The sequence below is a fragment of the Pteronotus mesoamericanus genome, unplaced genomic scaffold (genome assembly GCF_021234165.1).
Source record: "Pteronotus mesoamericanus isolate MK-2021 breed Mesoamerican mustached bat unplaced genomic scaffold, CSHL_Meso_final contig_56, whole genome shotgun sequence".
NCBI lineage: Eukaryota > Metazoa > Chordata > Mammalia > Chiroptera > Mormoopidae > Pteronotus > Pteronotus mesoamericanus.
The window spans coordinates 31,970,067-31,996,862 of NW_026555201.1; the positions used below are offsets into that span (position 1 = coordinate 31,970,067).

General features: G+C 37.4%; 1 pseudogene; it reads left to right on the forward strand.

Moving 5' to 3' along the window:
- Nucleotides 1-20,338: 20,338 nt before the first annotated feature.
- LOC129075732 (histone H2A.J-like) lies at nucleotides 20,339-20,899 on the forward strand (annotated as a pseudogene).
- Nucleotides 20,900-26,796: the final 5,897 nt, after the last annotated feature.

Sequence of the window (26,796 nt, forward strand, 5' to 3'; positions counted from 1 at the left end):
TGGTTTTATTGATTTTCTCTATTGTTTTTCTCTTTTATATTTCATTAATTTCCAGTGTAATTTGAATTATTTTCCTGCTTCTGCTTGGTTTGGGTTTCTTTATCCAGTGTCTTAAGGTATTAGGTTGGATTGTAGTTTTGGGGTTTTTCTCATTTCCTTTTCAAAAAAAGTGTTTACAGCTGTAAATTCCCCTCTAAGCACTGTTTTCTCTACATTCCATAAATGTTTGAATGCTGGACTTTCTCTTTCATTCAACTCAAATTATTTTCTAATTTCCCTTGTGATTTTTTTCTTTGACTCATTTGTTATTTAGAAATGTATAGTTTAAGGTCCCCGTATTTGTGAATTTTCCTACAATTTCTTCTGTTACGGGTTTCTAATTTCATTTCCTTATGGTCAAAATACATATTTTGTATGACTTGAATCCTTTTTACCTTTATTGAAACTATCATAACATCTCTCCTGGAGAATGTTTCATTGTGCCCTTGAGAAGAATGTGTATCCTGCTGTTGTTGAATAAAGTGCTCTATAAATGTTTGCTAGGTATACGAGTAGTTGGTTTATAGTGTCGTTCAAGTCTTCCATTTTCTTGTTGATTTTATTCCTAGTTTTATCAATTATTGAAAGTGAGAGATTGAACTCTCTAACTATTAGTAATGAATTTCTTGTTTTCATCTTTCAATTCTGTCATTTTTTGCCTTACATATTTGGGACTCTGTTGCCGAGTGCAGAGATGTGTTTATAATTATTGTATCTTACTGATGAATTGACCTTGTTATCATTATAAAATGTCCTTTATCTTTAAAATCTGTTTCATCTGATATTAGTATAGATACTCCAGCTTTCCTATGTTTGCCATTTGCATGGTATATCTTTGTCTATCTTTTTATTTCCAACTTATTTGTATCTTTGAATCTAAAGTGTGTCTCTTGTAGACAGTATATGCTTAAATTTTGTTTTGTTTTTTGTTATCCTGTCTGACAATCTCTTCTTTGTGATTGGATTGTTTAATCCATTCACATTTACTGTTAGTATTGAATAGTTGAATTTGTGTCTGCTATTTTACTTTTTTCTCCTGCCTTCTGTCTTCTTTGTTCCTCTAGTTTCCTTTGCTGCTTTCTTTTGCATTAAGTGATTAATTTCTAGTGTAACCTTTTAATTCCATTAGTGTTTCCTTTTTTCCCTGCATTTTTGGTTGCTCTAGGTCTTACCAGACATACCTTAGCTTATCAGAATAGACTTTGGTTTTATTCAAACTTAATTACAGTGAGATGTAAGATTTACCTTTACATAGCTCTTTTTCCTCTTCCCTCTCTCTGTGCTATTGTTGTGATATATTTGCTCTCCTTTTTCTTTCAATTTCTTTAAAAAATATAGAATTATATAAAACAATAATGATAAATATTGTTGGATTGTACCTCATATAGATGATAATACTTACATATATAATATATACATGTATATTTTATATAATTTTATGTCTTTTAAAGAAGTTGAGAGAAGAAAGGAGACCAAGTATATATTTATAGAGTTTGTTACATTAACCATCTTATTTACCCTTTCCAGCTCTCTTCATTTGTTCCTGTGGATATGAATTGTCATCCAGAGTAATTTTCTTATTCCCATACAGCTTTGCTCCCATCCACCTCCTTTCTGCTGTTATTGTCAAATATACCATGTTTCTATATGTTGGAGACCCAGCAATACTTATATACATATTGTTTTGTACAACTGCTTTTAAAATAATTTCAGAGAAAAATATGCACCTATCCTCTTTCTTATAATTATCTACATAATTATCTTTCTTGGTGCTGTTTGTTTGTTTTTTGGCAGCAAAGTTTTATTGTAAAATAAGAAACCAATATAAAAATGTGGTATCTAAAGGGAATAGGGGAAGAGTGTGGGTGAGGAATACAGAGTGTGTGGATTCAAACTATTCTCTAGGGCCACTTGCTTTTGGCTTGAAGTACTTCCTTTAGTTTTTCTTGTAAGGTGAACCTATGTTGTTCACATCAAATTGTTGTTACTGTTGTTTCACTTAATAATGTACTGTGTCATTTCTTGTGACTCTTCCTCAAAAACATAACTTAGTACACCTATATGATAGGCCATGGTCAACATGTATCCGACCATTCTCCTAATGGGTTGTTTTTTAAACTTTTCATTCTTACAAATGTTGCTATCATAAACATCTTTGCATATATATCATTTAGGAAATATTCTTTTTTAAAGTATGCAATTAATCTAAGAATATATTTATATCTAAAACCATTCAGCCAATCCAAACTCCTCTCTCATAGGCCATTCCTAGCTTTTCTTTAAACATAATCACTCTTATTGTCTTGGTGTGTGTATCTTTTCATATATCTGTCTGTGCATTGACTCACACAGGGGGATGGAGGAGGGGGTGCAGAGAGAGAGAGAGAGAGAGAGAGAAAGAGAGAAAGAGAGAGAGAGAGACTTGTTTTTTGTTTGTGTGTTTTGGTTTGTGATGCTGGTTTCAGTTTTACATCAATGGGATCATCCTGAATGTCCCGTCTTTCATCTTGTTTTCTTCATTTAACAACATGACTGGGGGACTTTTCCATGTCATAATTTTAACTCATTCTTTTTAAAAACTGCTATGTAGAATTCCAGAGTAATTTAACAAATATTTTTGCATTCCTACTTTGTGGCCGGCCCTGGAGATTCAGAGACCATGTTCTTATGGAGCTTTATTGTCGCAGTATGGATGCACAAAGATGAATTCCTATTTTGGTGAATGTGTAGGTCTTTTCCCAAAGACAGATGCTTTGGAGAAAAATTATTGAGTCAGCAAGTGAGACTAGTTAATATTTTCAAAAGGAATGTATGAAAATAATAGTTTGCTAATTTGATAGATGGAAATTTTTTGTTAATTTGAATTTTTTATGTTACTAGTGAGATAAAATATTGTTTTGAGCTTATTAGCTGATTGTAGTTTCTTTGTGGATTGTTAGGAAAAATTTTTGACTCACACAACTCAAAACCAAAAGAACAATCCAATTAAAAAATGGGCAGAGGACTGGAACAGACACTTCTCCAAAGAGAAATACCGATGGCAAATAGGCATATGAAAAGATGCTCAATGTTACTAATTATCAGAGAAATGCATATTAAAACCACAAAGAGATATCAGCTCATACCAGTCCAGATAGCTATTATGAATAAATCCATAAATGGCAAGTGCTGGTGAGGATGTGGAGAAAAGGAAGTCCTCATGCATCATTGGTGGGAATGCAAACTGATGCAGCCACTATGGAAAACAGTTCAGAGAGTCCCCCAAAAATTAAAAATGGAACTGCCTTATGACCCAGCAATTCCAATTCTGAGTATATATCTGAAGAAACCCAGAACACAAATTTGAAAGAAATGCACCGCTATATTTATTGCAATATTATTTACGATAGCTAAGATTAGGAGGCAACACAAGTGCCCATCAATAGACGAGTGGATAAAAAGTGGTGGTACAGCCCTGACTGATGTGGTTCAATTGGTTGGGTGTCATCCTACAAAGTGAACGGTCGTGGGGTTTAACTCCTGGTCAGGGCACATGCCTGGGTTTTGGGTTCGGTCCTGCTTCGGGTGCATATGAGAAGCAACCAATGATGTTTCTCTCTCATATTGATGTTTCTCTCCCTCTCTTTCTCCCTCCCTTCTTCCTCTCTAAAAATAAATAAATAAAATCTAAAAAGAAAATTATGGTTGTACATATATACAATGGAATGTTACTTGACCATAAAAAGAATGACATCTTACCATTTGCAACAGCATGGATGGACCTAGAAAGTATTATGCTGAATAAAATAAGTCAGTCAGAGAAAGACAAGTACCATGTAATTTCACTTATATGTGGAATCTAATGAACAAGATAAGCTAATAAGCAAAATAGAAATAGATTCATAGATACAGAGAGCTGACTGATGGTTGCCAGAGGGAAGGAGGTTGGGAAACTGGGTGAAAAAGGTGATGGAATTGAGAAATATAGATTGATTGTTACAAAACAGTCATGGGGATGTAAAGTACAGCAAGCAACGGGAATATAGTCCATAATATTGTAGTAACTAGGTAGATGCAAGGTGAGTACTAGAAATATTTAGTGGGAACACTGTGTATAGAATTTGATTGTCTAATCACTATGCTGTGTTGTGGGGTGGGGGCACAGGTTTCCTGGATATGAGGGTCCCCATTCCAGGGAGCCAGCTGAGGAGGGACGCTGTGCTCTGAATCCCGCAGAGCCCGTCCTGGGGTTGTCATGGACGGGGGAATAAACATGAGTCGTCGCAAACACTTCTCTGTCTGCCAGGAGAGGGGACATGGCTCTTCCCTGCAGTGGAGAAGGCCCCGAGCCCCTTTTTCCAAAGGCTTTTATTGAAAGGGTTATCCGTGGGGCTAGGAAATAGGAATGATCTCATTACAGCAATATGTTAATGTTTACAGAGAACAGATGATGTTTTGAAGGGAACGAATGGCAGGAACACACCAATTTATAGGCGTCCAAGAGGAGACTAGTAAACATGAGAGTGCCAAAGAGTTTAGGGTTTGGGTCTGTGAATAACGTAAATTTCTTTCCCAGCATGAGCTGGCTATCATAGCTTTTGAGGGAAGAACAAAGCATGCTTTAAATAATTTACTTCTAGGCCTGATTTCCCCTGGGAACTGCCAGATCCAGTTTAGGACTGTCTCCAGTATTGTTTCAAGCCTGAGACAGGTGAGGGGAGGGGGCCGCCAAGAGACAAGGAGACTTCTTTCAGAGAGAATGAGGACCCCAGCCATGTCCAAGCTGAGCTGAGAGGTTTGGGTCTTTTTGCCCTTTGTCTGTGTCCCCTGAGTTTTTGTCCCTGTGCCTTTTTGGCTGTGCCTGGCTTAGGTTGTCCCTTCCATTGAGGGATCTTACCCTCATTAACTACCAGCCATCTCCCAGAGCCAAGCAGGGTGATGTGAGGGACAGGTTTTGTCTCCTCACTGGCCTGGTTTCCCAAGGCCTCCTTGATTATTTCCAGCCTTGGGGCCCTCTCGCCCATCGGTGGGGCTCCAGTTCCTGAAACCAGACAGGGCATTTCCCAACAATGCTATAACTAATATAAAATAATATTAAATGTAAACTGTAATTGAAAAATAAAATTCAAATAAAAATTTTGCCCAACTTTTAATAAAGTTTATTATTGTGTTTTATTATTTATTTTCATAAACATTTGATATATTGTGGATATTTTTCTTTTGTGGTTTTTGTTGCAAATATTCTTTCTTATTTGTTTTTTGTATCTAACTTTTAATGTTTGTTTGATGGACAAAAAGGTTTTATTTTTTAAAGGTTTATTTTAATTAAGTCAAAGCATCTGTTTTTTTCTCTTTTGTTGTTTCTTTTAATGTGTTTATGCTTACAAAGTCCTTCCCAAAGTCAAGATAAGATAATCACATTTATTTAGCTATTGGTTTCATTATTAACATCAAACTTTTTACTCAAATCTGAAAAAAACTTACTGTATGGAGCAAAGAAAGATTTAACTTTATTATTTTCTCTCCCAAACTGTCCTCACAGAAATTACTGAATGACTGTCCTTGCCCATGTATCTGATGTTATGGAACTCTGTCATTTATCCATGCGAGAATTTCTCTTTATTCACACTTTTTACTTTCATCATTGATCCCACTCCCATGTTTTAGTGCTCTGTGGACGCCCACCTTAATATGCTTGATATAGGTCTTTGAAAAACATATGCATTCTTATAAAATATGTATTGTTTGTTTTGTGTGCTTAAAATGTATATTCAATGTACAGTCTCACAGGTCACTGTTTTTTACTTGATCAGTCTTGCTAGAATTGTGTCTATTTTTGTTAACCTTTTCAAATCCTCTGTCATTTATTTACTAGTCCTCCCTATTTTATTTATGTCCCTGCTTTTTTATTTCTTTCCCTTATATTTCATTGGGCTTATTCTACAATAGTCAAGACTCTCTCATGAAAGGAATGTGCTAAATGTGTTAATTTCTTAGGGCTGCTGTAACAAACCACCAGAAATTGGGTGGTTTAGAACAATGGAAATGTATTCTCTCCCTGTTCTGGAAGCTGGAAGTATGAAATCAAGGTGTGGGCAGGGTCACGCTTCCCCCAGGCTATAGGGAAGAATCCTTCTTGCTAGCTTCTGGTGGTTGCTGGTAATTCTTGGTACTTCTTGGCTTGTAGTTGCATCACTCCAGTTTTTGCCTCCATTATCCCATGGCCGTGTTCCCCCTGTGTTTCCAAATTTCCTTCTTATAAGGACAGCTGTCATTGGATTAGGGCCCACCAATCCAGTATGATTTTATTTTAGTGAAGACGCTGTTTCTAAAGGTTACATTCACAGGTTTTGGGTGGAGGGGAATACTACTCAATGCAATACATTAAGTTTCTCTCTTTTCATGTCTTTGTGGCTGTTGGGTAGGGATACATACACACACACGCACACACACCATCATATTTTGAACAACTGAATATAGGTAATTACTATAAAAGGAAATTTTTTGTTTGTTTTTGGACAGTGGAAGCATTAAGACCCCATCAGATTTCTGCTGAGCTCTTCTGTTAGCAGTCATGACACTCCCACCAGTAGCGTCAGTAATAGATAACTATATATTATTTGATGACATAAATTATTTTCTAGCTTGTCACACCAAAGTGAGTTTCTGGGCAGAGACAAGTAAATTGATTTTAATGTAAGCTAATACGCAGGTGCAGCATTAGGTAGAGCAGACCCAGACATTTGGAATTGACACGTCTTGTAATGAAGGGGGCCATTGTGGGAAGAGGGATTCTAACAGAAGGGATGGTCTTCATCTCAGTTGTGTAACTATTCCTTCTGCCTCCAGGCAGAGAGGGTAACTGGAGGTTGAGGGTAGTGGTGAAAAGGCATGGTTGACTCTGATACTCAGCTATCAACCTCTGAAGAAGCATCTTATTGCGGTTGAGCCTCCAGGTTCTCATCTGGAAAGTAAGGCCATAATACTAATCTCGATATATTGTTGTTAGAAGTTTATGAGATAATATATTGAGACTTTCAAGCAGTGCATCTGGCTCATAATAGGTGTTCAATAAATGTCTTAGTTCCTTCTCTCCAATACTCCTTGATCATTTCCATTTCCACTGGAAAGTTAAAAACATGGGGCAAGAGAATTAGTGCTATAATTTTCAGGGAATATGAATGCCTTGAGATTTTATTTACAATTGTTTTTCTACTTATATTGCTGCTATGTTTCTTTATGTTATTGTGCAAGTCAGGAACACAACTTGCAATTAAATTTGTGCATGGGGTATCTGAAATTCAAAGACAACTAACCAAGGAAAACATGCCTCACTATTTCACTCTTGTTCCTATGCACTTTAGTCTAAGTTTTTCCTTTCCAAGACTCTCATTTTTTCACGTGCTCTGGTCCTAGAGTAAGCAGGTGACATATAAAAGTAGACATTTATATGCTTGTACAGAAACATTTATAACTTTTATTCCAAGAGTTACTTGGGGAATTTACACAATTTGTTCCTCTTGTTCTTTTTACCCTTCTTTTGCATGTTTGCAAAACAGCTGCCATGGTTAGCTCTCTTACTACTCTTGTGAATATTGGGGTCTGCTCTGTTGTCGAAATCTTTGCAGCTAGTTCCTGGCTAGTATTTTGTAATCCATTCTAAAAAATTTAATAACCCCTAGTTTTTCATGTCAGTTGCATTTTCAGTCGTAGAGATAATTGTGAGTAAATGTTGAGGCTTGGTTGAACCATCTACTCCCTTTCCACATGTCTTCAAAAGGCACCGGGAATTCAGATGCCTAATGCTGATAGAAACCAAATATAGTTCATTTCTTTCTGTTTGTTATTATGACTTTCCTCAAAGATGCTATTATTTATTTCACTTCTATGCATTGATTTGTCCTTGAATTTATATGATTTATCCTTCCAATATGTGTGAAGGTTTCCTAAGTTTTTTTTTCTCTTTTTATTTCTGTGTGAATGATTCTTAAAGAGTTTCAGACTTTTGAATGGGTACCAGACTTTTCAGTTTCATGGACCAATAAAAGGAGTACAGAAATTTTAGGCAGAGACAAATGTATTTGAAAAAAAAAATAAATTAAAAAAAAAAGGAGAACAGAAATTTGATGACTGAAATCATGTTGCCAACATTTTATTTTGCTGGGAGGAAAAAAGAATACCGTTTTCTATGATCATTTCACAAAAGGACACTTGGACATCAAAACAAGCAAAGAAGCAATCTTGCTAAGGGATAGTCCCTTCAGTGGAATACATTTAAAAAGAAAAACTTGCTACAGCGTCCTTTTTCTCTTTTTTGTCTGGGACCAGTGAAAATTTCTGTAAAGACAGGCTGCCTTAAGACCTCTATCCATACATACCCTGTTACCAGTTTGCTTTGAGCACTTCCTTATCTTTATTTTGTCAAGGTTGTTCCTGCCTGGCACTTTCCCCTCCTACTCCAGCAGCATTCAAAGACCTTTCCCTCCCACAAAGGCTTCGCTGCTCTGCTGCACCGTAGAGCCTTGATCATCAATTTTGCTAGGCTGGATGTCAAAGGAGCTGATGGTAGAGAAAGCCCAGGAGAGGTGGCAGCTGTTAGCTCTGAGGAAACGAAGCAGCTGTTCACTGTCATTCCAGGGCTGTCTCATCATTTATTGTGCACAAACGTGGCTTTACAGTTCTCCTTCATCCTTGTTCTCACCCAGGACAGGAGAATCCAGTGCCTTTCACCTTGGTGCTGTGACTCAAGGTCTTTGCCATTTCTCTTGCTTCCCTTCAGGGTTTCCTATAAGTTTTTGTGTCATAGTCTGGAGCATGATCCAATGTCAAACACAAAATGTGGGTGGCCATAGGACAAGAATACCTACCCTTTTGGCTTTGATCAGGTTTTCTTTTTGAATTCCAAGCACAGCCTCCACACAATGGGGAAGAAAATGAAGTGTCTGGTGTGCCCGCGCTGTTCTCTCTGCACGTTTATTTCATTTCTACCTACCCCTTCTCCTGAGAGTGGGTAGCTTTGTGCTGTCCCACTCTTCTTCCAGAGTGCAAATAATCTGGTAAAACTGCCCACAGTGAGGGGTTAGGAGTGTACTTTCCTGCCTCCCAGAGGTTTTTGTACACAGCGAAATGGAAAGAGAGCCTAACTTTGGAGTCTGAAGGATTTAATTCCAGCCTTGGCTGTACTTGTTGCTATTGGACTTAGGCATGTATAATTTCTCGGAGACTGTTTCTTCATCAGCAAAATAAGAATGATAATAATATCTATTCCGCAGGCTTGATGTAAAAATTAAGTGAGATCATGAGTGACCGAAATGCTTTGCAAACTCAAAAGTGTTTTGATTGTTTGCTAGTCTTTCTCTTGGGTTATAAATAGTAAAAACCTACCTGAGGTAACTTGAGCAGAGTTATCAGGTTTGACCAATCAAATCTTATATAAGGTAAGACTGAAAGGTTATCTGCCATTCTTACTTAAGCTGAAAGAGCTTTGATGGGCTGTGGAGAAAAGCATCCATCATCTGGAGAAAAAAGCCACCCAGATGTTAATTACAAGATTGTTTACCTTTACAGTGATTCTTATGCTAATGTGTCCTTACGTAATTCTCACTCAGTTTTATGAGAATGAATTTGCAGTTAGGAGAAACTATTGTGGTCGCCTAGGGCTGGAGATACATGCAGAACTCTGGAGAGCAGTAGCAGAAATTATCAGCCTATTGCTGAAGAACTGAGATGGTGAGTCATTCATTTGTTTATATCTTGAGTTTGATGGGAATTGAGTGTGTGTGCGCGCGTGCGTGCGTGTGTGTGTGTGTGTGTGTGTGTGTGTGTGTGTATGGGGGAGGTTGGGGGTACTTGAAAGCTTCTTTTGACAGTGGAAGCCTTGGAAGCTTGTCTTATGAGTCTAGGAGCTTACCGTTCTGATTAAGAAAGTACACAGTTTTTTATTTCATGATTAAAAATAAAAAAGGAATCTTTTATTTACTTGTTCTTTTTAGGCACAAAAGTTAAGACCTGCCTTCTATGAAGCCTTAAATAAATGAACCAAGTCTCCTTTCTATGTGGTTAATAATGTCCATCAGGACAATGATGAATAGACATCATCTCCAAGTTAGGAATAATTGTGCACTCTTTAGACCAACAACCTGCTTATGTTAACATAACCAACTTCCATGTGGAAACAATTATTTAGATTTGTAATTATTGTCAATGCCAATATTGATTTTACAATAAATTATCTAAGAATTTATGCTTATGAATGACTTTTTCTTTTATAGCCACAGGGAATGAAAGCACCAAATTTCTTCTTTGCTTCACTGGGATTTTTCGGTAACCAAACGGTGAACTGACGTGTGCACGGAGGGGGTGGGGATCATTCAAAGGTATGTACTTGATTATGAAATTCTATAAGTGGCTGCAAAATCTATAATCCTCCATCATCTACCCATGAGAGCAATCAATGACAAGCAGAAGAAAACTTCGAAGTGGTAAGTGTTAAAACTCGGCACTGAGGTGTCTGTGAAGAGATTACAGAGATGTGCTGATAAGAAAAAGACCCTACGACTCTGCCACAGCGGTCCTCTACCTGCCTCACCCAGCCATGAGCTGTGAGCACAGCAGAAGTCCCAGAGCCCAAGTCTTTATGGTAACGCTCACAGGTAGAGTACTAGGGTTGGACTGATGTTAGGAACTGAGTGTCTGTGTCACCCCCCACCCCAACCCCACTTCATATTGTTGAAGCCCTAACATCCAATATGACGGTATATAGAGATGGGCCTTTGGGAGATAATTGGAGTTAGGTTAGGTCAAGAAGGTGGGAACTGATGATGGGATTGGTGCCCTTGTAAGAAGAGGAGGAGACCCCAGAGCTCTGTCTCTGTCATGTGAAGACACAGGAAAAAGGCAGCTAGGAAGAGATATTTCACCAGGAATAAAATTGGACTGCATCTCAATCTTCGACTTCTGGCCTCTAGATTTGGGAGAAATGGCTGTTGTTTAAGGCACCCAGTCGCTGGCATTTGCTATGACAACTTGAGCGGACTGAGATCTAAGCTTCTGAGAATTTGATAAACAAATTAGATTTCCCGGGTGTATTGTCCGATGACTGTACCTTTCTTTGTATTCATTTTTGCCTCATTTTTATTAGCAATCATATCCTACTTCATTAGCAGTTATGGAATATGCAATTTGGCCTCATTACTTTATTGCAGAAGAATTTGTTAAACATATATTAGCCACCTTAGCCTTAAACTTTGAATAGGATACAAAGGTGAGTAAGTGCCTGTCACTGCAATTGAGAATGTAACAGTTTCCACCAGAGTTGTAAAAAAATAACTGACAACAGGGGACTAAACTAGGTGCTGTGGGAACCCAAGGAGTGAGACTTCCAGAGGATTCCAGGAAGGCTTTCAAGAGAGGTGACATTTGAGTTTTGCTAAGTAATAACAATGTATGTGCCTCTGGTCAGGTAGTCAGCTGGAGCATCATCCCAATACACCAAAGCTGTGGGCTTAATCCCCAGTAAGGGCACATGCAAGAATCAACCAATGAAGGCATAAATAAGTAGAACAACAAAATTTTTGTTTCATTCTCTCTCCTTTCAAATCAATACATAAAAAATTTTAAATGCATGTGAAAATTAATATCAATACCCTAATACCATAGAGTGTAAATTATGAATCATTTTAAACACATACAAAACACAGAGGAAACTATGACAGACTTCTGTATATCTACTACCCAAATGTGATATGATAAGCTTTGTTTTAGGTATCTCCCCTCGCATTTTAAAAAATTTTTAGAATAAAAATACAGTATTTACAGCTTAAGTTCTATCCTTCATCCCTTTATTTTTTTCTTATCCAGAAGTAATATCTATCCTAAAATTGATGTGTATCACCATCCATATTTTGGAATACTTACTGCATAGGTAAGTATGTACATATAGAATTGTTATATGTACTATTTAAATGATTGTCACAGTATTCATGATTTTGAAGTTTATTCATATCTGGATAGGCTCTTCCCCCACTTTTTCTGGAGGGGCTATAAGTCAGTAATGTAATAAGCTTTCTTATGTATAGCTCATGTGCAATCGAAAGTATATTCTCTAGTTTAGATGCCTAGCAGTGAAGCTTTTAAACCATTTTAAAGAAACTCTCAGACTGTATTTTAATCATTTCAAGAAGGTATTTTTCCAACCTAGTAAATAACTTTATCACTTGAACATAAACTGCAATATGAACTTTACATCAGCAAAGTACAAAAACAATCACTACTTACTGAGGCTTCCTTCGTGCCAGGCACCGTTACATGTGGTTTACATGAGTGATTTTTTCACCACATTCAGTTTCTCCTGCTCTTTTTCTTCTTCATTTCAACTTTATTTATATAACAAAAAGCTTTGTCCCCAGTTAAAGGATTTTTCATTTTAATAAAGTTCATCATCAATTTTCTCTCATAGATCATGCTTTTTAAAAATTATTATTGTAGTAAAAAACACGTAACATAAAATTTACTATCTTAACCATTTATAAATGTACAACACAGTAGTATTAACTACATGCACATTGTTGTATAACAAATCTCTAGAACTTTTCATCTTGCAAAACTAAAACTCTGTACCCATTAAATAAGAGCACTGCGTTTTTCCCTCCTGGTAACCACATTCTGCTTTTTGTTTCTGTGCACTTGACTGATATAAGTGGAAGCGTGTAGTGTTTGTCCTTTTGTGACTTGCTTATGTCACTTATCATAACATCCTCAAAGTCCATCTATGTTATAGTATATGACAGAGTTTCCTTCTTTTTTAAGGCTGAAAAACATGGCATTGTATATAAATTCTACATTTTGTTTATCCATTCATCTGTCATTGGACATTTGGGCTGCTCCCGCCTCTTTGCTATTGTGAATTATGCTATAATAAATGTGGATGTGCAAGTCTCTCTTCAAGATCCTGTTTTCAGTTCTTTTGGATATACACCCAGAAGTGAGATCGCTGAATCATATGATAGTTCTAGTTTTAATTTTTTGAGAAAACCTTCACACTGTTTTCCATAGTAGCTGTACCATTTTACATTCTCACCAAAGGTGCACAATGATTCCATTTGTTCCACTTCTCCACTAACACTTATTATTTTCTGTTTGTTGGTTTTTCTTTTTGGCTAGTTGCCATTTTAATGAGTATGAGGTGATATTACATTGTGGTTTTGATCTGCATTTTCTTCATGATTAGTGACCTTGACCATTTTTGCATATGCTTTTTTACTTAGTTCTACTTCAGCTTTAGTATTTAATTATATTTAAAATTTTATTTTTCAATTATGGTTATAGTCAATGTTATTTTGTATTAGTTTCAGGTGTTCGGCACAGTGATTAGACAATCGAATACTTACAAAGTGATCCCTTGATATTTCCAGTACCCACCTGGCACCATACATAGTTATTGCAATATTATTGACTGTATTCCCTATGCGGTACTTTACATCCCTTTTACTATTTTGTAAGTACCAATTTGTACTTTTTTTTGGCCATTTGCATGTCTTATTTGGAGGAATGTCTGTTCAAGTTTTTTGCCCATTTTTTAGTTGGGCTACTTATTTATTTATATATTCTGGATTTAATCCCTTATCAGATAGTATATAGTGTGTGAATATTTCTCCCATTCTGTAGGTTGCCTTTTGACTCTGTTGATTGTTTCCTTTTTTGCATAGAAGAAATCCATTGGGTGCATATGCGAGTTCTTATTTCACTGTATCTTAGTGCTGGACAGTGTCAGATTTTTTTCCCTTGTCCTTCACATTGTATAGGCTGTGAAAGCCTTGGGACTTGGAAAGAAACAGTTCTAGAACCCAGGACTCCTCATTCCCAACCCAGGGCTCAGTGGTTAGCATAAATAATAACATTTATGCTCTTTTACCTCTGCTTTCTACAGAATTTTCAGAGATATTTTAAGATAATTGACGAAGTTGTGGGCCTGACGTTTGGCCTTTGCCCTGAAAACTCCTCTCATCCCAAGTCTGGCAGAAAGGGGATACAGCCAGCCTTCCATTTCAAAAGCCTCCTGGAAAACATGACTACTTAGCCTGTGTTTCTCTAAGTGTGTGTGGAGATTAGGGCAGAGTGTTGGGGGTGAAATTATATCCTATTATTTGGAAAGTCTAGGGCACTTTAAGACAGGGATAAAATTCAAGGAGTGGTTGAATCAAAAAAGGGTCATCAAAATAGGCTTAGGTGTTAGTAATGAAACTAAGGGAGAAAGGTTGTTTCGACGGAGATGCTGCACAATTTAAATGTGGGAGGTTGATTTTATTCTGCTGTTATGAAAACACAGAGAGTGCTTTTAAAGATCAACATACTTCTATGCAAATCATACATCATTCTACAGAACTCTATTCAAAAGTAATATAAAAAGAAATTCTCCTTTCTTTATCTTTGACTCAGAGGATTTCCTCTTAGCTGAAAGGTCTGAAAGGGTAGGTATTCCCGCAAGTTAATAGGCATGAATTAAAGTTTAGGTGTTTTCCCTGAGGAACACCTGGAATTAGACCCTGCATTTCCGAATAATGCAGAGAAACACGGGGGCGGGGCGGGGCGGGGGGGGGTGGCGGACGGCGGGGGGGCGGGGGGGAAGGGCGGCACGATGGGTGTGTCTCAAGCCACACTCCCTGGAGCTCTCCTTTACTTAACCGGGACCTACCTTTGTTTACTTGAAAGCTCATTAACCTTTACGCCTTAGTGTCCTCATCTGAAAATGCGGATAGTAACTCTGAGTTCTCAGGACTGTTGTGACAATTAAAAGAGATAATAATGCATCTGAAGTGCTTAGCATATAGGAAGCACTTGATAAATGCCATTTATTAGTTTCTAGCCTCTCTGAATTCTTAAAAAGCCTTTTTGGTGGAGTGCTTTGTAATTTAGTAGCTAATTGCATACTGTCTTAGGTAGTTCGCTACAGTTTCTTCTAAGTTAATTGCATCTTTCTTATGGATCATAGATCTAATGAAGGAGACATTGTCTTAATAATATTCATACCTAAACCTGCTCTTTTACAGTGTACAAGCATGTCCACAGATTTTCTTTTCCATGTCTTTAGAATCTACCAGTTGTCTGGCCACAGATGAACATAGACAAAGCACTCTGCGATACGTGTTAACAGATTGGTGGCTCTTTGTCAGGGCGATGAATCCCTTCCAGAAGTGAAGTCAATGATGGGGAATCATAGAGCTTCACTTCGAAGAAAGAGAACAGCGCATTTAAAAACATCCTAAAAGAAAGCTTGTCACCTTGAGAATTCTTACTATGCTAGATTAAATAAAAATGCGTATGAATCCTTTATGGGAGCACTCTGGTAGAGTTAAAAAGCACCTGTGGCACACTGTCCCTTTTTGAAGAGGCAAACACAATACTGCCATGGTACCTGAAGCCCATCACTAAGCAACAGAACTAGGTCTGGACTACATGGGAGTGAACGTTCTTCTTTGTTCACTATGATGAAGAATTACCACACGGAAAATTCTTAATAGAATCTTACTCGCAAACAATAACACCATCATTTTTCAAAGCACTGATCAGCAGTCGATAACTAATATTCATGGGAGTCTCTGATAGTAGGTCACAGTTCTGTTCCCTGAATGAAAGAGTTCAACAAAAACCTTTGGATTTTCACTTTTGTAGATGTCACGGGGCTGGCATCTAGTTAAAAATCAACAATCCCTGTGTTCTGGGTTAATCCAGGATTATCAAGTAATTTCAATAGTGGGTAGTTTTGATGGAAATGTGTTTATTGGTTTGATTGAAAACAAGGGACCCCAGACAGCATCACCTGAGAATCTGTTAGAAATGCAAATTCCAGAGTCCCTTCCCAGACCTGCTGAATCAGAAACTCTGGGGCCAGGGCTGGACACCCAATTCTCACCAACCGCTGCTGATTCTGATGCTCTTTAAAGTTCGAGAACTAAGAGGATCAGGATCGCTGTATGAGATATCCAAGCAGACAGTTGAAGAGTTAAGTTCAGTTTGGCATTAGTGTTACATCTTGAACCACTGGTGAACTGTTGTACCATTCTGAGCTCAGAAAGAGGCATATTTAATGGAGAAGATTCTTCAAGGCAGACCTCACTTTCTGCTGAAACTGGAGCCATCTATAAACACCTTCCATCAGTTGCATCTGTGACAATCAATTTTTGAAGAGCTCATTTACCAAGAAAATATAGTGGTTTTTGTTTTGTTTTTTGTTTTGTTTTGTTTTTTTTTTTTTTTTTTTACCCCAGAGACATTAAGGTGAAATGATGTCCACTGATTATTACATGGGAGATTGGTACCCTGAAAAGTTTTTAAAAAATAGAGCACAAAGTCTAGGGGAAAAAGTGCACATAAACATAAACTTGGCGTCATTTTGAAAGTTTGAAATCATGTGTACTAATTTGGGCAAAATGGCTGAAAAAAACCATTGTTCAGTTACATATTGAGAAATAAATTTAGTAAATGATGTAATTTCACTCCACTCTTCCTCTCTGTGCCTCCTTTTTCAGTTTTGTGAAATAAAGAGCCATTTCTTAGCTCCTTTCCATTTCCTGTATTCTGTGATTGCGTGATAATCCACATTCTGAAAAACAGCTTGTGTTTTTTTTCAAGAAAATACCATATACACTAGCTCACCTGGCCTATACAAGAACCTGATCTTTCTGTGCAGTAAAAGAAGTGTTTAATTTTGGAGACCTGAATCTTAGAAAGCATGTAATAATCACTGTATAGGTTTGACAGAAGGTTCAGACATTTAATAATTAACTAGCTTGGGAAATGTTGTTTTGAATACTGTCTCGCTCTGCGTGCAGGATGTGCATCACAGGAAGAATGTTCTTGCGCAGCCAAGCCTCGACCTTCATGTGCTCTTGAGGCGAACACTATCACTTCAGCCTTCTGGGAGAGAGCTATGGGCTCTAAGTTGGGGCTAAACTGCCCAGACCTTACTTTCCTAGGTGCATGTTTCTGGAGAAACTGGGCAACCTGAAAGGAGCATAGTATCCATAGGGCAGTAGTTAGGACTTAGTATTTTGGAAGTTTTTGATTGAATCCTGGCTCTGCCACTATGCTAGTGGTACCTACTTCAGAAGGCTGTGCAAGGACTGAATAAAACTAAATGAGATGGTATGTGTAAAGAATGTTCCTGGTATACAGTAAATGTTCAATAATTTTGGTTGAAAAAATTAGAATTAAAGCTGTTGAGGGAAGCTGGGACTTTATCTCAATGAATATGTTACTTTATCTAAAAACCTATGTTGTTCTGCATTCTGCTTATTTTTCATGTTCAAATGAGTTTTAAGCTTATTCACTAATTGAGTTATTAATTTCTTAATTCAAGAACTATTTATTGAGCACCTATTATATGTCAGACTTTCCTATAGATACTGGAAATATAGCAGACAATGAGATAGCAAAGGTCCCTTCTCTTACAGTTATCGCACTTTAATGGGGAGAGACAGAAAATAATCCCCTTCCCAATAAACAAAGAAACAAGTAAAAAGATAAATAAAAAATTAACTGGTAGTGATAAATAGGAAGAAGAAAAAATGAAAGGAGGTGATATGATAGTGTGGGGAGCAATGTTAGGTCAGGTATTCAGGGGAGGTTTCCCTAGGGAGGTGACATTTAAGATGTCACCTGAATGACAAAGGAGAGCCAAGTTCTAGAGTCTAAGCAAGATATGATAGTGATTTAGATGAGAGTGATGGTAGTTAGGATGTAGAGGCAGGACTGAGTTAGGAGATGTTGTAGAGATAGAATCAATAGGACTTATGGATGGATTGGATGGAAGTTGTGAGGGAAAGAAGAGTTAAGGATGATTCCTACAGTCTCCTGCTTACTGGGATGTTGGTACCATATGCAGAAGTGGAGCAAGTCGATGAGGAATAGGTCAGGGGGAGGGAGAATCAGGAGTCCAGATTTGGAAAGATTAAGTGTGAGTTGCCTATTAAACTTCAAATGGAGATGTCAAGTAGACCAGAGCTAACATTTGAAAGGTTTTTTGTCTTTAGATAATATTTAATGGAATGGGTCGGATGAGAGCACTTAGGGAAATGAAAGTACAGTTAGGCAAGGAAAGAGATTTTAGGAATCTTCTTAAAACTTCAGGCACTTATGACTTATAACAAAACTCAATAGAAATAACCTCTCTTTCTCTCTATATGTCACATATAATCTACAATGCTTATAAGATTAGCCACATAAAAATGAATTAACAAGAATTTTTTACTTTCTCACATTCTTTAGTATACATAAATGGGAGCCAAAAAGAAATCTGGTTGTAATACACCGGTTTTATATACATTTAATGATCTATGTTTTTGAGCGTCTACTGCAAAGCATCATATTATGCACTGCATGTAAAATGAAATTAGTAGGACAGTCCTGTTATTTATTGGTCAAACATTTTTACCGAGAACATGCTGTATACATAGTAGTAAGTCATTTGAGCACTGACACCCTCCTCCCCTGCCAATAAAAAAACAATTTCTCTGTCCTCAAGAGAAGGCGGCCTAACACTGCCACTCAAAAGGACATCAAACCACTCAAAAGTCACAGGAATAGTGGGTTTGCTTTTCCTTCTGCATATCTGATGTTCTTAGGCCATATGGAAAAATCATATGGGCCGAATGAACTTGATGAGGTCAGCCCCAGGCCATAACTCATTCTGTCTTTTCCCCTCCCTCATACTTCCGGTCAATGGGGGAGCTTCTCTGGGTGGAGAGAAGTTTATCTCAGCTGGTCTTAGGTTTCTAGCTGACTAGTACTCAAAGCATCCCAGCATTCACATTCTCATTATCTGGGGAGAAGAGACATAAAGAATCCATTAGCACTTTTAATGACTAAGTTCTTTCCCCTACTAAATCAGTTTCCCCAAAGAACTATTCTAATGCTTCAATATTATTATCCACTATATGTTCAAAATTCTATACCTCTTGGTGGATAGATTGGATGCATGCCCACTTATCAGTGCGAATGAGAAGGAAGGGAAGCACCCTCGTATGCGGTAATGGTTGTATTTGCTTTAACAAACGCAGCTAAGCCTTTTGGCAGATTGTTGTCAGAAAGAACAGCCCAGCCTCAATTATGCTGAAAAAAAAAGATCAGTATATTTAGTAATCATTGTTTAATTTTTAAATGGACTTTATTAAATAACCCCAGATAAAAGCTTTGTTCATTAAGCTACTTGATACATGTACTGAGTCATTCTGGCAGACGCATGGTGACGTAGTTCTGCTCGGAAGGAATCTTTCAGTGAGGTCCCTGTCAAGTTTTTTGAGGGTTACTGTAGCCAATTGGTAATAGAATAATCAAGAGTTTTTTGGAGGAGGATTAAAATAATTTCTTTGTAGTTTATCTTGTCAAATTCTGTGGTCTCAGCCGAATACTTGGCCATATGCTTAAACAGGTTTAAACTCCTTTTGTTGTTGTTCATTGAGAAACACCTTGGCCCCTTTCCCTGATAACAGCGCAGCTTGCTTCTGTGTCACTGCGTTTGAACAAGAATGGAAGGAACACGCAATTACTCATCACAAAGTCTTAAGTTAAATCTTCTTTTTGTCTCCTTTCTAAAGTGTATGGATTTCTCTTCATTCAATGATACATGATGTCAGCACCATAGATATTCAGCAGAGAATTCAGCTATTAAATTTTTTCATTTGGAATACCTAGTTTTTGTTTAGGTAGAAATTGAAAGTTTAAATGGCATCCATTTACTAGTTTCATTCAGTCACTACATTTAGGTATACCAGTCAGTACCTAGAATGTATTATCTTATACTTTATATTGGTTAATATCAGAAATGTACAGTTGAGCATTTTAGTATCTTATGTAAAGAAACAGGAAAAATCAGAGTTTATAAATTTATCTGATATTTTTATATAAACAATCGTGATAAATCCTGCTTGAAACCAGTGTCAAAGAAATTGCAGCAACTTTTGATGACTCAGTATGTTTTCTTTATTTGAGAGATGTAAACTGTACAACACAAATGGTTTTTTGCTTTTCATTTTGAATGCCAGGAAATTAAGAACTTATTTTTCATGTCCTAATATCTCTAGGTGTCCTACTATGTTATCTTCTTAATTGGCTTTTAAATCTCTCTTTTAAATGTGTGTAGTAAATTTTATAACCACTGCAGGTTTTTTTGAAGAAAAATAGGAAGGGTCGCTTCCTTAAAGAGGCTTTTTCTGCAGAGTCTGTTGAAATCAGCTCCAATTCCCTAGCTTCTGAACCGGTTTTTCGTATCAGAGCATTCTTCCTTAATTGCATTTCTAATAATACGTGATTAATTTTTTGTTGCCTTGTTTATGTTTATCTCCTCTAAATTGTAAGCTTCATGAAGACAGAGAATTTACCTCTCCGTATGTTAGCCCTAACTCACCCTACCACATAATAAATTCTCAACAAAAATTTATTGTTGAATCCTGTTTGGCTGCGAGATTCTGGGTTTCAAGGGTTTTAACCTCACTTTTAGTTATGTCCGGTCGCTGGAAGCAAGGAGGCAAAGTTCCTGCCAAGGCCAAGTGGCGCTTGCCCGGCGCCGGCTTCCCCGTTCCCAAAGCGCCGAGTGCATCGCCTGCTGCGCAAAGACAACTACGCAGAGCCAGTCGGGGCTGGCGCGCCCCTTTCCTTGGCGGAGTTGCTGGAGTACCCGGCCGCGGTGGAGCTGGCGGAGAACGCCCCGCGAGACCAGAAGAAGACGCACACCGTATCTCGTCACCTCCAGCTGGTTGTCCGCAAGGAGGAGGAGCTTAACAAGCTGCTGGGCAAAGTCAACAGCGCCCAGGGTGGCGTTTTGCCTAACATCCGGGCCGTTCTGTTATCGAAGAAAACCGAAAGTCACAAGGCCAAAAGTAAATAAATGCTGACAAAGTAAAAACCCCAAAACAAAAACTTCCCGCTGTCAAATTATAAATTGCATTAATCCTAGTAGTATCAATCTCTACAGTCTTAATAATACTTAAAACGTCTAGAAATGTTGTTGGTGTATTATATTAGTGCAAGATAATTTGCATAATGTAGTTGGCTCCTTTAAAAGGTCTGCAATTTAGGTTTTTGTGAACTGTCCCAGGATTTTCACAGTAAGCAATTATTAACCTAAGATCAAAATGAGACATTAGAGAACTAAAGACATCATTAGAATTCATAACTTAGTAAATTAATAGTTAATTGGTATATATTATTCAGGCAATAGTTAATTGGTGCACATTATTCAAGTAACATCATCTACAGCATAATATTTTTATCAAGAGTTACACAGAAAGAGGGGACAGCATGGCTGCATGTTTCAAGTATAGTTTTAGGATTTGCCGTTATAGGGATAGATGCCTATATTTCCGTGGACAACTTCAGTTCTATCTTTTTTGTCGGGGTGGGGGTACAGGGAATGGAGGCTGCACAGGGTTCCTGTTGCATGTCAAGAAAATAGCAAAGGTGAAAGAATTTACGTCCAGAAGTCTTCATATCTTCCTGACAATGGGCAGTCCTTCACCATCTTCCTTTTCTACTCTTTATTCCCCTCTCCCCTTTCCCCCACCTTTTCTTCCTTTAGTTGTCATATCTCCTTACTCTCTTCCAATCTATGACACCTTCTCAGTCTTTCCTTGTCTTTCATGGCCTTGACACTTTCAAATAGTAACTGTCAGATATTTTGTGAAAGGCCCCTCAGTCTCGGTTTGTCTGATATTTTCTCATGAAAAGATGGAGACTATGAATCTGGGGAAGAATTCCACAGAGATGGTGTGCTACCTTCTTGTCACATTATATTGGGGTAAGTGATATTGACATGACTTATTTCTGGTGATATTAACCTTGATCACATGGCTTAGGTGGTGTCTGCTAGGTTTCTCTGCTGTAAAGTTTTTTTTTTTCTTTCTATACTCTATTGGTTAGAAGTGTGTCTTTTCATCCTCAGCTTCATTGAAATATAATTGACAAACAAAAATTGTATATATTTATGGGATACAACATGATGCTTTGATATATGTATGCAGGAGTGGACAAAAGTAGGTTTACAGTTGTGAGTATATGACACAGAGTTTATCCTTGTATTATTATCTATTAATTATTGTATTATTTTCCATATGAACAACTGTAAACCTCTTTTTGCCTACCCTTGTGTTGTGAAATGATTACCACAATCAAGCTTATTAACATCATCTCACAGAGTTATCTTTTTTGTGTGTGTGTGATGAAACATTTAAGATTTACTTTCTTTGCAAATTTCAAATATACAATAGAGCCTTGTTAGTGATGGTCACCATGTAGAAACATTAGATCTCCAGAACATATTCATCCTGCATAACTTAAACTTTGTACCTTCTGACAAATATCTCTTTTACTTCACCTGCCAGGTCCTAGCAACCACCCTTCTATTCTCTGCTTCTATGAGTTTGACATTTTTAGATTTCACATGTAAGTGAGATCATGCAGTATTTATCTTTCTGTGTCTGGCTTATTTCATTTATCATAATATCCTCCTCGTTTGTCCATGTTGTAGTATATGACAGGGTTTCTTTTTGTTTTTCTAGTTAAGACATTTTTTTTGTGGCATTTTAAGGTTCATAGCAAAATTGAGGGGGAAAATAAAGGTTTCCGAAATAGCCTCCACCGGGCACATTCCTAGTTTCCCCATTATCAAAATTCCTCACCAGAGTGGTACACTCATTACAGCTGATGAACCTATATCAACACATCATAATCACCTGAACTCCATAGTTATCCTTACGCCTCACTCTTAGTGTTGTGTGTTTTGTAGATTTGGACAAATGTATAATAATATGTATTCATCATTATAGTATCACAAAAAGTACTTTCACTGCCCTAAAAATCCTCTGTATCCTTTCCTTCTATTCATCTTCTCCCCACCTCCAATCCCTATGCAATGACTGATCTTTTTAATGTCTCCATAGTTTCATTTTTTCCAGAATGTCATATAGTTGGGATCATAAATCTATAGCCTTTTCATACTGACTTCCTTCACCTAGTAATATTTATTTAAGATTTCTCTGTCATTTCATTTCTTTTTAGAGATAAATAATATTCCATTTTCTGGATGTACCACAGTATATTTATACATTCCTTTACTAAAGGACATCCTGATTGCTTCCAAGATTTGACAACTATGAATAAAGTTGCTCTAAATAGCCATGTCCAGGCATTTGTTTGGGCATAACTTTTCAATTCCTTTGGGTAAATACTAAGGAGCATGATTGCTGGGTCACATGATAAGAGTATGTTTGGTTTTGTAAGAAGCTGCAGAACTGTCTTTCAAAGTGGCTGTACCATTTTGCATTTCCACCAGTAGTGAATAAGAATCCCTGTTGCTTCACATCCTTGTCAGCATGTGGTATTGTCAGAGTTCTGGAATTTGGCCATTCTAATAGGAGTGATTTTCTTTTCTTTTTAAAGTCTGAATTTTATATACATAATCTGTATATATAGATTCTATCCATTCACCCATTGATGGCCGTTTATGTTGCAGCTGTTGTTGTACATAAGAGTGCAGATATCTCTTTGAGATACTGATTTCATTTTTTTTAATCTACACCCAGAAGTGCGATTGCTGGATCATATGATAATTCCATTTTAATTTTTTGAGGAATCTCCATGATGTTTTTTCTGTGGTTGTATCAATACAAATGTGTATGATTTTTTTTTTTTTTGCTCAAGGGTTTAATAGTTGATTTATTTTGTTTCTAAAGATACATAAAGTGTAAATTCTAACACTTCTGTTAAAATTTCCAACTTCACTGTAAAATGGTAGAGTACATAGTTTGTATGCTATTGATTTTTTAAAATTTATTGAAGTTTCTTTGCGACTTAATTCATGACCCACTTCTGTAACTGTTTCAGGTATGCTTGAAATGAATCTGTTTTTCTCCATGGGTTCATTTCCACATCTTATGAAGCAGGAAAAACCAGAAGTAATTCCTTCAGATTTTGTTTTGAAGGTTGCAAAGGCAAAGACCAAGTTGAAACGTAGAAAAATACTACACTTGTTCTTCTCTTTTTTGACTCTTTCTTTTGAAAACTCGCAAGGAGTATAGCTTGGAGTAAGTAAACATGGTAGGGAGAGATAAAAAGGAAAATATCTGTCCTTCCTGAAAATGGATTGGTTGCCACTGGGTAACAGGTGCTTAATCCTCAGTGGGGCACAGTTCCAGTCTAGGGAGAAGGACGGGACATAGTGGAGGGGTAACATCTGTGATAGTGATTCTGCTCTATTGTGGATTCCTTCGGGGCCTGTTGGCCTCGGATATTTATGCAAGCGAAGCTGAACCTTTGGTGTGTTTCTTAGAAGTATCATTGCATGCTAGAGTGGGCGGTGGTCTTCCAACAGGCTAATTGATGGCAGCTGGCTAATCAGTCAGAGAGTTAGTGAGGCCTCTTAGGAGGCAGCATGGATGCTCATCTAAATCTGCCATAGGAAGATGATTTTGATGGTCAAGGGCTTCATCTTGTGAACTTAGTTCAGATCTTCAATGCTAACCTCTCAGGTTGTTCACCATAAGGACTCAATGCCCCTTGGCTTCTGTACTAATTCTTCTCATGCTGTCCCTTATTCTCCTCACTTCTGTTCTGTGAATTCTCATAGAACTCACTGTTGGCTCTTCATCTTTCCCCGGATGTCATCATCAATGTCACCTTCTATTTCCCAGAAGATCTAAAGCCTTTCTAAATACAACAAATCATTAAGTGTTTAAACTAGGTAGTGTTTTAGGGTTTATGTGTGTGTGTGTGGGGGGGGTGTGTGTGTGCATGCTATTTGTTTTAACTTTACCGTGTGTTGGAAAATTATCAAAGTTTATTTTACAGTTGGAAAAAATACATTTTTTTTCCTTCCCTGAAAGTCAATAACCTCAGCTATTGACAGAATCACGAGGTCTGCACTTTATTTGGATAAAGAGAGAGAATGTTGCTAATACCTGTCTACACATAGAAATCTTGCCCAGGAAAGGACAACAGTTCCAGAGCAAAAGAAGAGGGAGAGAGTGAAGAGAGTACCTGGAACTTAAGAGTATCAAAAGTGAGGGGTGGCACCAGAATGATTTGCCAAAATTTTGAACAATAGACTCTTCACCATACAGGGCTGTGTAGTGTACTGTGTACTGGAAATAGCATGAAACCAGAGACAACTGGATAGAATTTGGGTTTTGCTATTCACATATATTAACTGTGAGATTTTGGCAAAGACACTTGACCACTTTGATTCTACACTCCTCACATATGTAAAATGTTAGTTATAAAATTAATACCTGCCACTCATGTAAAAATATCATATAGTAAAATGGTGGATTGATGTAATAACACTTTAAACTGGTTACAAAAATTGAAAGGTTTTGAGGCATGAGATTAGAATTGCTCTCCATTAATTTGCTTATAAAGATATTTCATCTTCCACTAGAGGAGCTGGTTATGAAAACCTCTATGGAAATAATGATACCTAAGGGTTTTTTTGGGGGGGAGGGGGTTGTTACTGTCAACTAAGTTTTAACAGTATGTATGATTTCTGTATATACCATCCAATTGATTTTATTGATGTATTTATTGACTGACTGCCTCATTTTATAAAAAAAGTTGAGGAAAGAACCTCAATTTGATGTTTTTGAATCTCTTTATATTTGGACCATGCATTTGTCTTGGCTTCCAAATTAAAAATATGGTGAACTCAGCAGATCTATCACCCAGTATCACAGGATGAGCCCCTCTCTCTTTTTAGCATACCTCTCTGTGCTTCAGAAGCTGGAAAACTCCAAACTACATGTTCCAGACACACTTGTTTGGTAATGGTCCACATGTGAATTGTTTCACCAACTGCATATGAGGAGGGAACCAAAAAATCCCCTGGAATTTATTTATAAAAAAATTGTATATATTTGCTTACATGTTTAAACTTCAGTCACCTTCAAAGTACTCCCCATTTGATACATTATACCTGTCAAGACGTCTTTTCCACTGCTCAAAACGGTTTTTGAACTTGTTGATTTTGATGCCTTCTAGTGTTTCTGCCATTTTTTGTTTCACCCCTTCCACACTGGCAAAACAATTCCGTTTGAGGACTTTTCTCATCCAGGGAAACAAAAAAAGTTGCTGGGGTGAGATCAGGTAAATAGGGAGGGTCACAGGGGTCATTCTGTTTTTGGTCAAAAACTGCCGAACACATTGTGGTGGGGGCAGGCGTGCTCATAAATCACCCTTCATGAAATGGGAAAATGCACTGAAAGACTCTTAAAAAGAAAAATCACTGAAGCCGAAGGCAGCCTTTCACAACAATGCCAGCTGGTATACTGATGCAGGTGGGTTCCTAGGACACTCACCTAGCAAGGGAAGCCTGCACTATAAGGGGTCCACCCTCCAGGAGACAGTTTTGTTCTTTTTTTAAGGGGTCCTCCCTTCTACATCAGAATAAGATTTGCAGATTCTGTTTTGATGTTGCTAGCAAATACAGCTGTGGAGACCTTGGTTTTTCTGCATCAGTGTTTCATTGTCCAGTCACTCTGTCAGTGTTGAGAAGACTGGAACTGTGAGGTAATGGCTTCCCAACTCCATGTTCCTGGTTGTGGCCATGAGCCAGTTTGTCAGTGTTGTTTAGGGAGTTATGCTTGTGTGCCAGACCTTCTCCAGCCTTTCCAATGATTGTGAATGTACCCAATTCACCTCCATGAAAAATCTCTTTCTGTATAGAGTAGCTAGTTGATCACTGCAACTGAATCCTAACTGGCTTCTAGATGCTTTGTGAGCAGGAAACTTGAGATA